The sequence below is a fragment of the Pistacia vera genome, unplaced genomic scaffold, assembly GCF_008641045.1.
Source record: "Pistacia vera cultivar Batoury unplaced genomic scaffold, PisVer_v2 Contig715, whole genome shotgun sequence".
NCBI lineage: Eukaryota > Viridiplantae > Streptophyta > Magnoliopsida > Sapindales > Anacardiaceae > Pistacia > Pistacia vera.
This window is the reverse complement of record NW_022196574.1, coordinates 156110-169014: the sequence shown is the minus strand read 5'-3', so window position 1 is coordinate 169014 and position 12905 is coordinate 156110.

Genomic DNA, 12905 nt, shown 5'->3' with positions numbered 1-12905 from the left:
ACTCTGTAAAACTTAAACTTTTGTTTCTCACTTTCTCTTCCATATTTTCTCTACACTTCTATACTTTCTTTACGTATCTTTACTATAATTCTTCCATGTTTCTTTCATATTGCTAACTTTTCCTCAACCTCAAGGGTGTTGTAATACTCTGAAAATGTTATAGATAGCAAAAGATCCCAATATGCTTTTAATTTATGTTCTTTAATATGTTTAATATTTATGTTTTCATTTATGTTCTTGTTCTTCAGTTCTGTACATGTTCTTTATTTATATTCTTGTTCTCCATTTATGTTGTTGTTTAATATTCACTAGCCCTTTTAGATGATGTTAGAAGTTGTGTGGATGTGCGTGTCTGTGGGATAAAAGGAGGGCCTTGACCATCTTTTCGACCGATCGTTGTGTTGATTGGTTCCGCTTAGGTCGGCTATCATAGTTTCCCACATGCATAAACTCCATGATTTTCTGACAGCATCTCTAAGGTCTAAGTAACCATACAGGTTACTAGACCTTAGAGATGCTCATACGGGTTACTAGACCTTAGAGATTCTGTCAGAAAATCATGGAGTTTATGCTGTGGGAAACTATGATAGCCGACCTAAGCGGAACCAATCAACACAACGATCGGTTGAAAAGATGGTCAAGACCCTCCTTTATCCACACACCACGCACACGACACAAGCTTCTAACAGCATCTAAAAGGGCTAGTGAATATTAAACAACAACATAAATGGAGAACATGATATAAATGAAGACAGTACAGAACTGAAGAAAGAACATAAATGAAAACATAAATATAACATATTAAAGAACATAAATAAAAGATATATGGGACTTTTGCTATCTATAACATTTTCAGAGTATTACAACACCTTGAGGTTGAGGGAAAGTAGCATATGAAAGAAACATTGAAGAATTATAGTAAAGATACGTAGAGAAAGTATGGAAGGAAAGTGAGAAACAAAAGTTTAAGTTTTACAAAGTTCCTCCTCCTCCGCGAAGGTAAAAATCTTTATTATAGATAAAAGGGATACAACCACTCATAAAGGAGATATTAAATACAAGAACCAACTTTTTGACTTTTGGGTTTTTTTTAATTAAGTAGCCTACAATTCTTGACAAAACATAATCTTACAACACTTGACTTTTTACAAAGGATCAGGAGATATTACATTGAAAAGGCAAATTGCCATTTAGTCCACTCCTATTTACATAAAAGACACCATATATATTTAGGACACGAGAGTTAATCGTCTGACAAGTTGGTAACGTGCCACGAGTCTTCATCCTGGAAGTCGAGACAACCCATTGATTGAATCCAGTCAGCAGGGATTTGTCGGGGAGATGTATCTGGATAAGTATCCGAAGAAATGTCTGGAATCTGAGATGTGTGTGCAGATGTACTAGGTGCATGCATGTATTGTTGTCGCCTGGATTATGGAGATAGTAATTACGAGACTGCTAAAGCTCTTCTCCGCACAGTATCTGGCGGAGTCCGGGTACCACCATTCTGGATAGGCTGAATCAGCATCGAATTGAGCATTGATGGAACGTATGCATGTGTTGGCTTGGAGTAATTTCTCAGTGTAGTCTGAGGAAGAGTGTCCCACGGAGCATCATCATGAAAGGATGGCCATAGTGCATCTGGAATGATCTAATTTTTTTCAAAAAGGATTTTTTGAATTGATCTAGTCTAACAGGATGATCAAACATATTATGGACGAGTCATATGGATAAGACCGATGAAATGTGACTTGATGCTGAGAAAAATATAGGCCATCAGATCTGATAGAGTGATGTCTGTGAAAAAACATTATAGACCATGCCATTTTGGTAGACATAGGACCTTTGTATCGGGCAAGTTGGTGAGCAAACACAGATTTCCATTGTCGAGGGTTTTGAACCATCGGAGAAAAGTCATCAAAGAGCGTAGTTCAGGGGTTGAGTTGATGGTATTGGAAAATTTTTTCAACATAGATGGATCGGGAATTAAATAGCAATGTGGTATTGATGTAACATATACCAAAAGAACCATAATATTCTTCTGGAAATATGATATCAAGTCCTGGGGTAAACAAAAGATTTTTGAAAAGGGGTAATCTAGATGACCCCTAAATATCACATGGATGACCACATTTTTCAATGCATTGAAGTTGGTAAGAAAACATGAGGGTGGTAGCATTTTCATCAATGGTAGTGTTTGAATAAGGTCATGAATTCAGGAGGTATGTCTGGAGTATGGTTTGGTGAAGAGGATGATGAACAGGAACTGGACTGGGTAATGGTTGGAACATGAAACATGGAAGAGGTTGGATCTAGGGTTCATGAAACCAACTTGTTTGTTTTAGGTGGATAAATAATCTGCAATGGTGTAGTGTGACCTTTGATATGCTAGACGGTGAAAGAATATTTATGAACCATTCTGCCCAGCGAAGAACTACTGATGGGAACCTTATTCTTATGGAAACGAGCATTTGATCAAAAGACTTATATCAGTTTCAACAAAGAAATGATGTCCAACAAGGGGAATTCAAACCTTTCAATGGCATTTTTACTGCTAATCATTCCTTGAAAGTAGAATGATAATGTGCTGGTATGGTTTGAATTGTCCACTCTGGTATGCACAAAGTCGTACCTTGTCCTCATCTTGTTCAAAAAATACTGCACCCCAATGAGTGTCACTAGCATCCGTCTGAAGAAGCGTTTCCCCGAAGAAGGAATCTTTAATGGCTATGTATGGAACCTTCACTTTACTGCATTTGTCTGCTTTTCAGACCATCTGGAGGATTCTTCTAAGCATATGGGAAAGTGGAGTAGTGAAACGAGAAATGTTGGGAATGAAACAACGCATGTAATTGGCAATTCCCAAGAATTGTTGTATTTCTTTCTGGTTGTGAGGACATCTGGGAATTTTTGCAATTCATTAGCAATATGAGGCTGAAGATCATCTTGCCATCAGCAATCACCATACTAAGAAAATCATCTTTGTTCCTAACTGCATTTTTCTTCATAGAGCATGATACCATAAGTGTGGATGATATCAGCAAAGTCACGAAGAAGACGATATGAGATTCCTCATCTTTTTAAAAGAGAAGGATATCACGATATAAATGAGATATGTATGCAGAAGGGGAGAAAAATCTTGTCATGGCTTCTGAAACAGGAAAGGAGCGATTTTAAGTCCAAAAGGCATGACTGTCCACTGGTAGTATTGATTGGGAATGGTAGAAAGAGTCTTATGACGATCATCCGGATAAATTAAGTTGCCAAAATCCAGCTTTGAGATCAAATTTGGAAAACATCTTTGCATTATGGAGATTTGCAAAAGAACTTGTCTGGAAGGCAGAGGAAATTTATCATCACGGAGAAAGAAATTCAATGGTGATAATGATAACAAGTCTGAGTTTCCTCTGGCTTGTTCTGCCCGTTTATTTACATAAAAAGCTTCACATGCCCATTGAGAGTCTGTGGGTTCAATCAATCTGAGATAAAAGATAAGTACATTCTTGTTGGGCGGACTGAGATGTTCTGGTGACATGCCGGAAGACTAGCTTTAGTGGGATTGATATCTTCACTCTTGATGAATGGAAGACGGATAAAGAATTCCAATTCTTCCATAATGGATGAGCACATTTAGTGAGAAAATCAGCATGAGAATCTGCGCAAGAGCGGGAAATAAGCTGGGTCTTAATCTGCTCAATAGGATTGCCTCAATCTGGAATAAATTAGGCTGAGTGGTCCAGGATTGAAAAAACATCTTGTACCGAACACCATCAGGGAGGATTCAGTTTACTGAGTTTAGAGTAAACATCAATAGAACCATATCTTTGCCAGGTAGATCGGAACCAAGAACTTTATGAAAAGTGAAACAGCTTGGAAAATTTGGATTTTAATGGGTTTGCTAATCAGATGAGTAGTGAAAGTCTCACTATTAGCCGTGTAGAAGACCCTGAACAGGTTTCCACTGAGAGGCTGGGGGATCTTAGGGTTGATAATGGTACGAGTAGCACCTGTATCAAAAAAGCTATGACTGAAATGGGCTTGGAGTATTTGGTGGGGAAGATCTGAACTTTTGCTGTAGGTATGTGACATGGAAGGCTAATGATGGAAGGCTGCTTGTTGATATGGTAGAAATAGTGGCAATCATCTGAATCAGAGGACTTATTATCAGTGGCGCAAACTGGAAAATAGTGTCTAAGTGGGTTCTTGATCCATGGAAAACCAAATTTCAACATCATCATCAGAAAAATCTATATCGGTGAGCTGAGAAAGTTTTTGCATCATTTTGACTGACTGCTGGGGTTGTTTGGACAATTTTTGGCAAAATGACCCGGGCGGTTGCACAAATAACACTGATTAGACCATTTGCCTTTGCGTTTCCTTTTCGAAGAAACTGCAGTTCTTGAAACGTCGAAATTTGCGTCGAGCCAGAGCATTAGGTGGAGGAAAACTTGATGTGTCTAGAATGAAACTTCTTCTTGGTAGGACAAGAACATGAGCGATCTGATTTGCATTTGATTTGCAGTCTAGTCATTGGCAAACCTTTGTCAGCTGTTTAGAACGCTTCATATAATCATCAAAAAATGTTTTGAGAACAGAGCTTTTCCAGAGCAAAAATAACAAACTGGAAATTTCACCAAGAGAAGGGATCCAAGTTGTTTGTTCTGGGACTGCATAAGCTTGGTTGGTTTATGACAAAGGATTCGGAATTGATGCCAAAAAGGCTTGCTTCATATTAGGATCATCCATACCCCTAAGTTATGATACCTTTTTACCATCTCTTATAATGTCTGTCAAGATCTTTCTTTTTTAGATAACAGCATCGCATTAATATTCTTCTTTGACTTGGTTCATAAAGGTGAGGTAATCCACAGAATTCATCATACATAGGATACAGGGCTTGCAGGGCTTGGTTGATATCTGACATTTGGAGAACAAATTTTGTCTATATTCCTAAAGACTATCCACACATCACGGAGAATGCCACCAAATCTAGCTGTAAACTACGTAAGTACAGTGGAGACTTGGGCATTAGGTTTAGCATCTCAGCTTGAACCAGGCCTGAAATTCATACATCCGAGTTCTCCATTTGTGTGGAGGAAGATCATCGACGGTAAAGTGTGGAGCCTTGCTGAAGGTATAAGAGTCACGTTTAGCCGGAGTATGACGAGATTGTCGATACATAGGCGGAGAGTCTGGAATGGAATCATCACCTTCAGGTATCTCTACACGACCTCAGAAACAACAGGGGTCTAGATGATTCAGGTTGATGGGTCATCAGTTGGGGATAAACATTAGGATGTTGATCAGAAGTATTACTGTCAGAGTCAAGTCAAAGTCCTTTCAAATGATTCATCAGTCGAAGGTATATCGGCTTCGATTCTGTTTGGAATGTAGATAGAGAATCATGAGAAAGACCGAAGTGGCAAGACGTTGTCTTCTGCCCGCTCTTAAAAAAGAGCTCAAAAATTGGAAGAGACGAGATTTTCTGAAGAGGAGGATTAGCAGAAGGTTGGCGGTCTTCCATCATCATTTGTGCACTGGAGCCATCCTTAGATAAGGACGATGAGGCTTAGGAGATGGATGATATGGTGATTGGAAGAGAAAGAGTTAGGAATATCAGCAGATGGGGTCTGCAGTCTAGCAAAATACTTTTTCGCTTCTTTTGTTCTGCTTCCAGCTTGATCTTTTCATCACGTTCTTTGCGGAGCTTGGCATATAACTGTTCAGTATTGTCAAAAGCTTAAACACACAGAAGGTATATGAGGTGAGAACACAGTTGGCTAATTTTTGGGAAAGGGAAAAAAGAGGATTGTGGCATGCTATTGTGGAATCAAAAGGGTTTGGTACTAATGACATTTCTGGAAAGTCTGTGGTTCTCGAGTTTTTGTTTAAGATATTCCTGCTTAAGCGATGCCATAAGTTTTTATGACTTCATTTCTACTTCCTTCTGGAGAAACTGAGCTGAATAGCCATGAGAGCTGCGACAATGTGCATTATTCCTGATGGAGATGATCAATTTGTTTTTGTAGCCGAGAAATCAGCATAGTTTGGTTCTGAGATTGAGAGTCCTGATGAGCTACTAAATCCAGTTTTTGTTCAAGTCTGGTCATGGTTTTGTTTTGGGTAAGCATTTTCAGTCTACCAATTGAGAAACTGCTCACCTTGAGAGAGTTTAGGTGTGGATCCATTAGGCTGTATAGCTTTGGAAGGAACAACTCTGGTTGTTGAGTGGCAGTTTCCTGAAGAGAAGGAAAATTTGTATCATAATGAAATTGTCCTGTCTTTGAGGGCTCAGGGGATTGGATCATCATAACGGACTGAACAAGGGGAGGATGAGCAAGGGGTGAATGGGTGGTTTATGTTCTTTTGCCATCCACCGCAGAGACTGTGAACATGGTAAAGGCTATTTGAAGTAAGGTGATTTGGCAGGTTTAGATAGTTTTAAAGGTGATTTGGGTTGAGGTTTCGGAGGGATATCCATGAGGGATTACTGGATAGTGAATCTTTTCTGGCGGGTGGAGAATATGACATAATAATCAAATTTACCAGACGGTTGACCAAGAAGACCAACTCAGGATCATGTTCTTCAAATCGGGAATGAAGATCGCTGACTGCAGCGAGCTTTCTTCTTTTTCTGGTGAAATAGTTTCGTTTGGAAGATAATGCTCATCGATTTCCCAAATAGGATCATCACGGCATTCCGAGATTGGCAGTCAAGATCAAATGGAGTGTGACCAGTGACTGGATCATATTGATGATAGACAGGAGCACCAGATTATTGAAAAGAATGAATGGAAAGTCCAGGTTCCCATATACGGTAGTGGGTATGAGGAGTAATCATGAATTGAGTTGCCGAAAACTCAAAGGTGGAGCACTGGGAGTGTTGGGACTTAATCTGATGTGTTATTCCGTCACTGTTATCATGCATGGTAGATTCTGTAGAAACCACCGAAGTTTCTTTTTTGTTAAGAGACTGTAACTTGTCACCCAGAGGCGAGTAACAATTAATCAAATCATCTCTGAAAATTTTCCTGGGATATTGATGCAGTGAAGAGTATTTTGAGAGTCAACAGTAAGGAGCAGTGGATCAGTATCGTAGGGATAGCGGATCAAGAGCATGGTCTTGGATTCGCCAAACATTTGATAATGCAAAGTAGAGTGCAATACTTCCTGGATTTAGATCTGCACCAATGATCTGAATTGAACTTTAAGAGCCTTAGAGCAATGAACATCAGAGGGGACAAGTTGAAATTAGGAAACAGTGTCATAATGACTGTCCCAGCATTCAAAGTTGTCTATGTGTCCTATACAAGCATGTTGATATTGGACAAATCTTGTGTCCAATAAAGCAATTCGAACAGAGCTGGGAGTCCTTTTTTGCCATGATAAGAGAGAGCGAGCCGGATAGCGTCAAAGTTCACATGAGAGTATCCTTCACAGATCCATTGAGTAATGGATTCTTGAGGGATTTCCAAAGTAACATATTTGTCTTGGGATGTGGTGGAATTTGACACTTGCAAAAGTACTAGTTTGGACATACTCTTTGACGGGCTTTCTGGAAGGACGGACAAGAGTTTTAAAGGTTTTAGACAAAGAAGAGGACTTGGAAAAGGCTGTATAAGGATTTACAATAGGAGGGATAATGTCTTGGATTTTTTGATTTCGAGGATATAAGATATTTCATACAAACTGTCATTTTAGAGGGAGATCTAGATAAGCTGTATTTATGGTAGCAGTAAACGTAGATAAAGCTGAAGAGGATTCCATGTGCGTAAGTGTCAACCTCTTGGATATGTATATTACCTCAAATTGGTAAGGATAGCGCAAGACCCAAATGTAAACAAAAAATAAAACATAACATATGAAAAAGAGAAATAAACCATACCAAAACTTAGAGGAGCCAACCGAGGGGAGGTAATCCTCCACACAACAGAGATTGGAACCAATAAGCAACTTAAAGAAGCCAATATCCGAGGGGAGGTAATCCTCCGCACACGCAGAAATTGGAATCGATAAGCGGTTTGGCTCTGATACCATACGGGTTACTAGAACTTAGAGATTAAATTAATTATTTATTGAGTGGTTTTAATTTTTAAATATTTAAACAAATCAATGCAATATTTTTATATGATTGAGATATAATATTGTTGATGCGTGATTTTGACACAACTAAACACATGTGGGAAATGCTGAGCTGACTTAGAAGCACACGTATATGGGGGTATAAACTGAATAGAAGAAGAAGAACAATGTTTAGTGTGGTTCAGATGCTTAAGAAAACGAATCATACGTCCACTAGTACGTATTACTATATGAGGTCAGGTCGCGTAAGGAGCTGACTTATGAGAGATTACAAGAGGAGTAGTATATATGATATTCCAGAGAGCTAATAGCTAATCCCACAAATGGGAGAGGATCCCTTATTTATAGTGGGATGAACTAGTAGGTATGATTACTAAATCGAGAGTGGGTCAGATTGCCATGAAATCCTTCTTTCATCCGTGCTTACTTGCTCGAGTCATTTACTCAACTCTTGCAGGGATTAGACACGTGGATCTCTCCAGCCTTTCACCAGCCTGACGCACACCCACTGCACTGGCAGGAGCATTTCGTTTGCATCAGCGTGCGACGTGGTGGGTCTAAATGGCGTGAGGACTTACTAAGCTCTGACCGCTTATGCTGATAGGGTTCTGCATCAGCCCTACTTTTCCAAACATAACAGAAGTCCCGAGTTTTTAAGGTTCGAGAATCAAGCCTTGGAAACTATGTATTATGCCTTGATTTGATGCGTTTGAAGAGAACTTGTCGATCCGACCTGATTGCAAAGAGGTCGAAGAAACATCTCCATATAGGCGACCTGAAATGGCTTACTCTTAGGGTTAGCGACCTATACTTAGACCATGTTTAGTGCCATAACGATGACTGGTTTTCGACCAAGGTCTGCGACCTATTGCACTTAGCGGAATTTTTTGCTGAAGACGAGGAATCACGTTGCTTTGCAACTGTATAAAACAAGTTGAAGAGTCATGTCGCTTCGCGACAACATAAGACGAAGAGTGTTCTAATAACGACCTCTTCAGATGTTATCCGTTGCATTTTGTAGTTGACACATTAATGAATATCTTTTACTTTACAGACGTGGCTGTATGCAATAAGTGTTAGCCATGCACATTAAATGCGAGCCATGCTGAAACGACATTCCCTAGGGCTTTAAATGCGGATGTGGGCACATTTAATGTGGAAGGGAGAAACGTGTCGTCGCTGAGTGTTTCAATTGAAGAATGACGATTTGGCTTCTCGAAGTATGACGGTCACTTTTTTCGTTGATTCGCGACCTGTGGCAGCGATCAACTGTCAGATGCATTTTCCGCCCAAACGTCGTTTGACTTCGGGAAACCAAAGCGCCACTTCCTTCACTATAAAACCCCAAGCTCATTTAGGTAATGCCACAATATTCACCTTCTCAGAGAGAGCAAAATTTGTGTTAGCCTTGGTTCTTTGTCTGTCAGATAGTGTACGCTTGATATTCAAAGCAGGAGGATTCATCTTCTCATTCCAAGAGGGAAGGATGGTTTCTCTGCCACTTATTTTTATTTCTTGCTTTCGATAGTTGCCATGTGAGATAGTCTGCCGTTAGTTGATCGAAGATGGAATATTCTCCTTGGGTTTGAGCATTCGATGTGGCTCTAAAAGTATTCTGTTAGGGTTTTTCTAGGATTTAAGGGAGGAAGCTTTTGCTCTCCTCCACGTCATCGTACGAAACAGTGTACAAGGACTAAATGATCCCTACGTGTCACTTTTTTCAGACTGTAGTAGAATGGACTCCCAAGACTAGAATTGTAACGCCCCACATGAGGTACGTTGTTATGTTTCCTCTTTCGCTCATTTGAGTTGGTTTTTGGTATATTGTTTGATTGAATGTTATGTTGAATGTTTGCCCTGAATTGGTTGAAAATGGAAGAAGTTTAGTGTACCAAGCTTCGCCGGGGCGAAGTTAATCTTCGCCACGGCGAAGATGTGTTGAAACTCGGGGAAACTCTCTGGTAGTTTCGCCGCGGGACATAAGTTTCTTCGCCGCGGCGACAGGCCGATATAAATGTGGTTAAGTTTTAGATATTTTCTTCCCTAAGGGCAATTTGACCATTCTACCCCTAATAGTAGGAAAAGTGGGGAGTTAATTGTAGGATTTTTCATGGAGAATATGTTGATATGGGGGTGAGTTTGTAATGAATCAAAGGATATAGATGGAATTCCTAAAGAAGAGTAAGGGCAAAATGGGAATGCTTGGTATAAATTTCATTAAAAGGAATTTAGAGTTAGCAAACCCTCATTCTTCTTCTCAAAAACGCAACTCTTCATTCTTCTTCCTCTCAACTTCTCTTTTCTTTTTGATCAAGGAGTTTCAAAGGGTTTTTGAGTGATTTGGGGTGGAAAATCAACCTAAAGCTTCCTAAGGTAAGGATTCCTACTTAAGTTGTGTGATTTGTGAGTATTAGTTCATATTGAAGTTTGAAGGTTTTTGTTATTTGGTTAAGAGTAGGAAAAGTCAAGCAAAACTAGTGAAAGGAAGAGTGGTGAAGTCTCTCCATAACAAGGTAAGTAAACCCCAACCCAAGTTGAGATTTATGAATTTCTTGATTAGGGTTTTGATAAAAATGATGTTGTATGTGATGTACATGTAATATGCCATGTATGGAGGTTTAAATAGAGATTTCTATGCCTTGTGTGCTTACATCTTGCAAATATGAGAAATGAGGTGTTGGGTTGGAGGTAGTTTGAGATGGAATTGAAGGGGTATGTGGATCCCTTTTTGGAAGTGCCTTCTTTGACAGGTTTATGGTTATGTGAAGGGGTTTCTCCCTATTTTGGATGGTTAGAAAAAGTTTTAGAATCATGGCTTATTAGAGGTTTATAGTGCACATGAGTTGTTTGATGAAATGCCTAATAGAGTGTTGAGTATGAGTAGTGACCAATTCTTGCAACATTGCATGTTGGCTTTCATAAGTGCATTAGTGGAGATGAACCATCCAAGGCACTAATTGTGCATTGAAAAGTGACCTAAGAAAGTGTAGGAAAATTGTGATGCATTACCCTATGAGTAGAGAGCTTGGTGGGTAAACAATACTCTAAGGGTAGAGGGCATGAAAAATGCTACAATAGAGTGAATTAGAAGAGTAGTATAGTTGGGATGATGCTTTGTGATCATCACCCACCGTTATGGATCGGGATGATGCTTTGTGATCACCACGAATAGCCCTTAGAGATGGGTCGATGCTTTGTGATCGTCACCCGATGAGTAGTAGAAATGGGTAGATGCTTTGTGACCACTACCCGGTTAGTTGTTAGATAAGTGGGTTGATGCTTTGTGATCATCATCCAACATTAGTAGAAGCGGGTTGATGACTTGGGATCATCACCCGACAGTGACTAGAGACGGGTTAATGCTTGGTGATCGTTACCCAAAGGTCATGAGAAACGGGTAGGTGCTAAGTGGTCTCCACCCGATAGTTAGGAAAACCGATAGGTGCTTTGTGATCCCCACTCGGTAGTCACTAAGAACGGGTTAGTACTGTGTGAATTCCACCCGGTAGTCATGGAGAGTGTGATGGTGCTGTGTGAACGCCATCCGGCCATACCTCCGGTAAGATGAGGCCATGGTATTTAGTAGAAACAGAAACAGAATTAGAAAAAGGAAAAGAATTAAGAGTTATACACGGGGACAGACAGTTAGAGGATTTTACTTACTGAGCATAATTTGTGCTCACCCCGTTATTTTCCTTTGTGGATGCAGGTTCTAGGTGTTGATGTAGTCAGAGGGGCGTCGGCAAGCGAGGAGCAATAGCTACACTGTTTCCCCTATTTTGTCTTTTAAAATGAATTTTTGTAAACAGTACTCTTTGTGTATAAAAGACATATGAATTGAAATGAAAAGAAAACTTTGGGCCCAATTTTCTATTGTTATTATGCATGCATTGTACTAGTTTTCAGTAGGTGTTACAAGAATTGAGGAAAGGGACCAGTTCGCCTGTGCAAGATGCTCCTACGGGTCCCCCTCAAGAGATCCTATCGATAATTACTGTCGAGGAGATTCAAAGGGTGGTAGACTAATACGCTCTTAGCGTAGAGGTCTTCCGAGATAGGGTACACACAGCTCAGAGTCCGCCACGAGGGATGGCTGCGATCTCCAAGAACATATTCAAGAGCGGAGGGTTGATCCCTTTTCACCCTTTTGTTAGGTCGGTCATCGATCATTTTAGGATTGCACAATTACAGCTCACGCCGAACACGTATACGATAGCCGTGGCTATGTACATCGCGTGTGGTGAAAACGGATTGGGTGAGCTAACCGCACTAGAGCTCAGTTGCTCGTACATTCTGAAAAAGAGTAAGGACAAGGATTCCTACTATCTCTCCAAGCAACCTACCATCGAAGTGGGAATACATAGTTACCCGAGCAACGTAGGGGCATACGAGACAAAATTCTTTTTCTTTCGTCATAATGACATTTGCCATTTTTAGGAGTCTAGTAGGTTCTCATTTCTTTTGAGTTGCTAACGAGCTCTTTGTTTCTTTGCAATTAACGAAACGACCAGGTTAATGTTCCTCGAGGATCCGAACAGAATCACTACCTTTGGCTTTCTGCCCGAAGAGAGTCGCGACGCAAGATTTCTCGTGACAACCGCAAATTTACGGAAGTACGGTTTCTTCAATTCCGAAGTGACCTTAGAGACCACATCGAGTAAGCTTTGTAACCTTAGCTTATTTTTAGATTTTTCATGAGGCGAACTGTTTTGCTAACGATGTTCGCATGCAGCGACCATGCCTCCAAGGGTGCCCAGATCGCCGCGACCAAGGCAATTTGCCTTCCCCTGATTCGGTGCCACCAGACCAACTGGAGCGGCTCC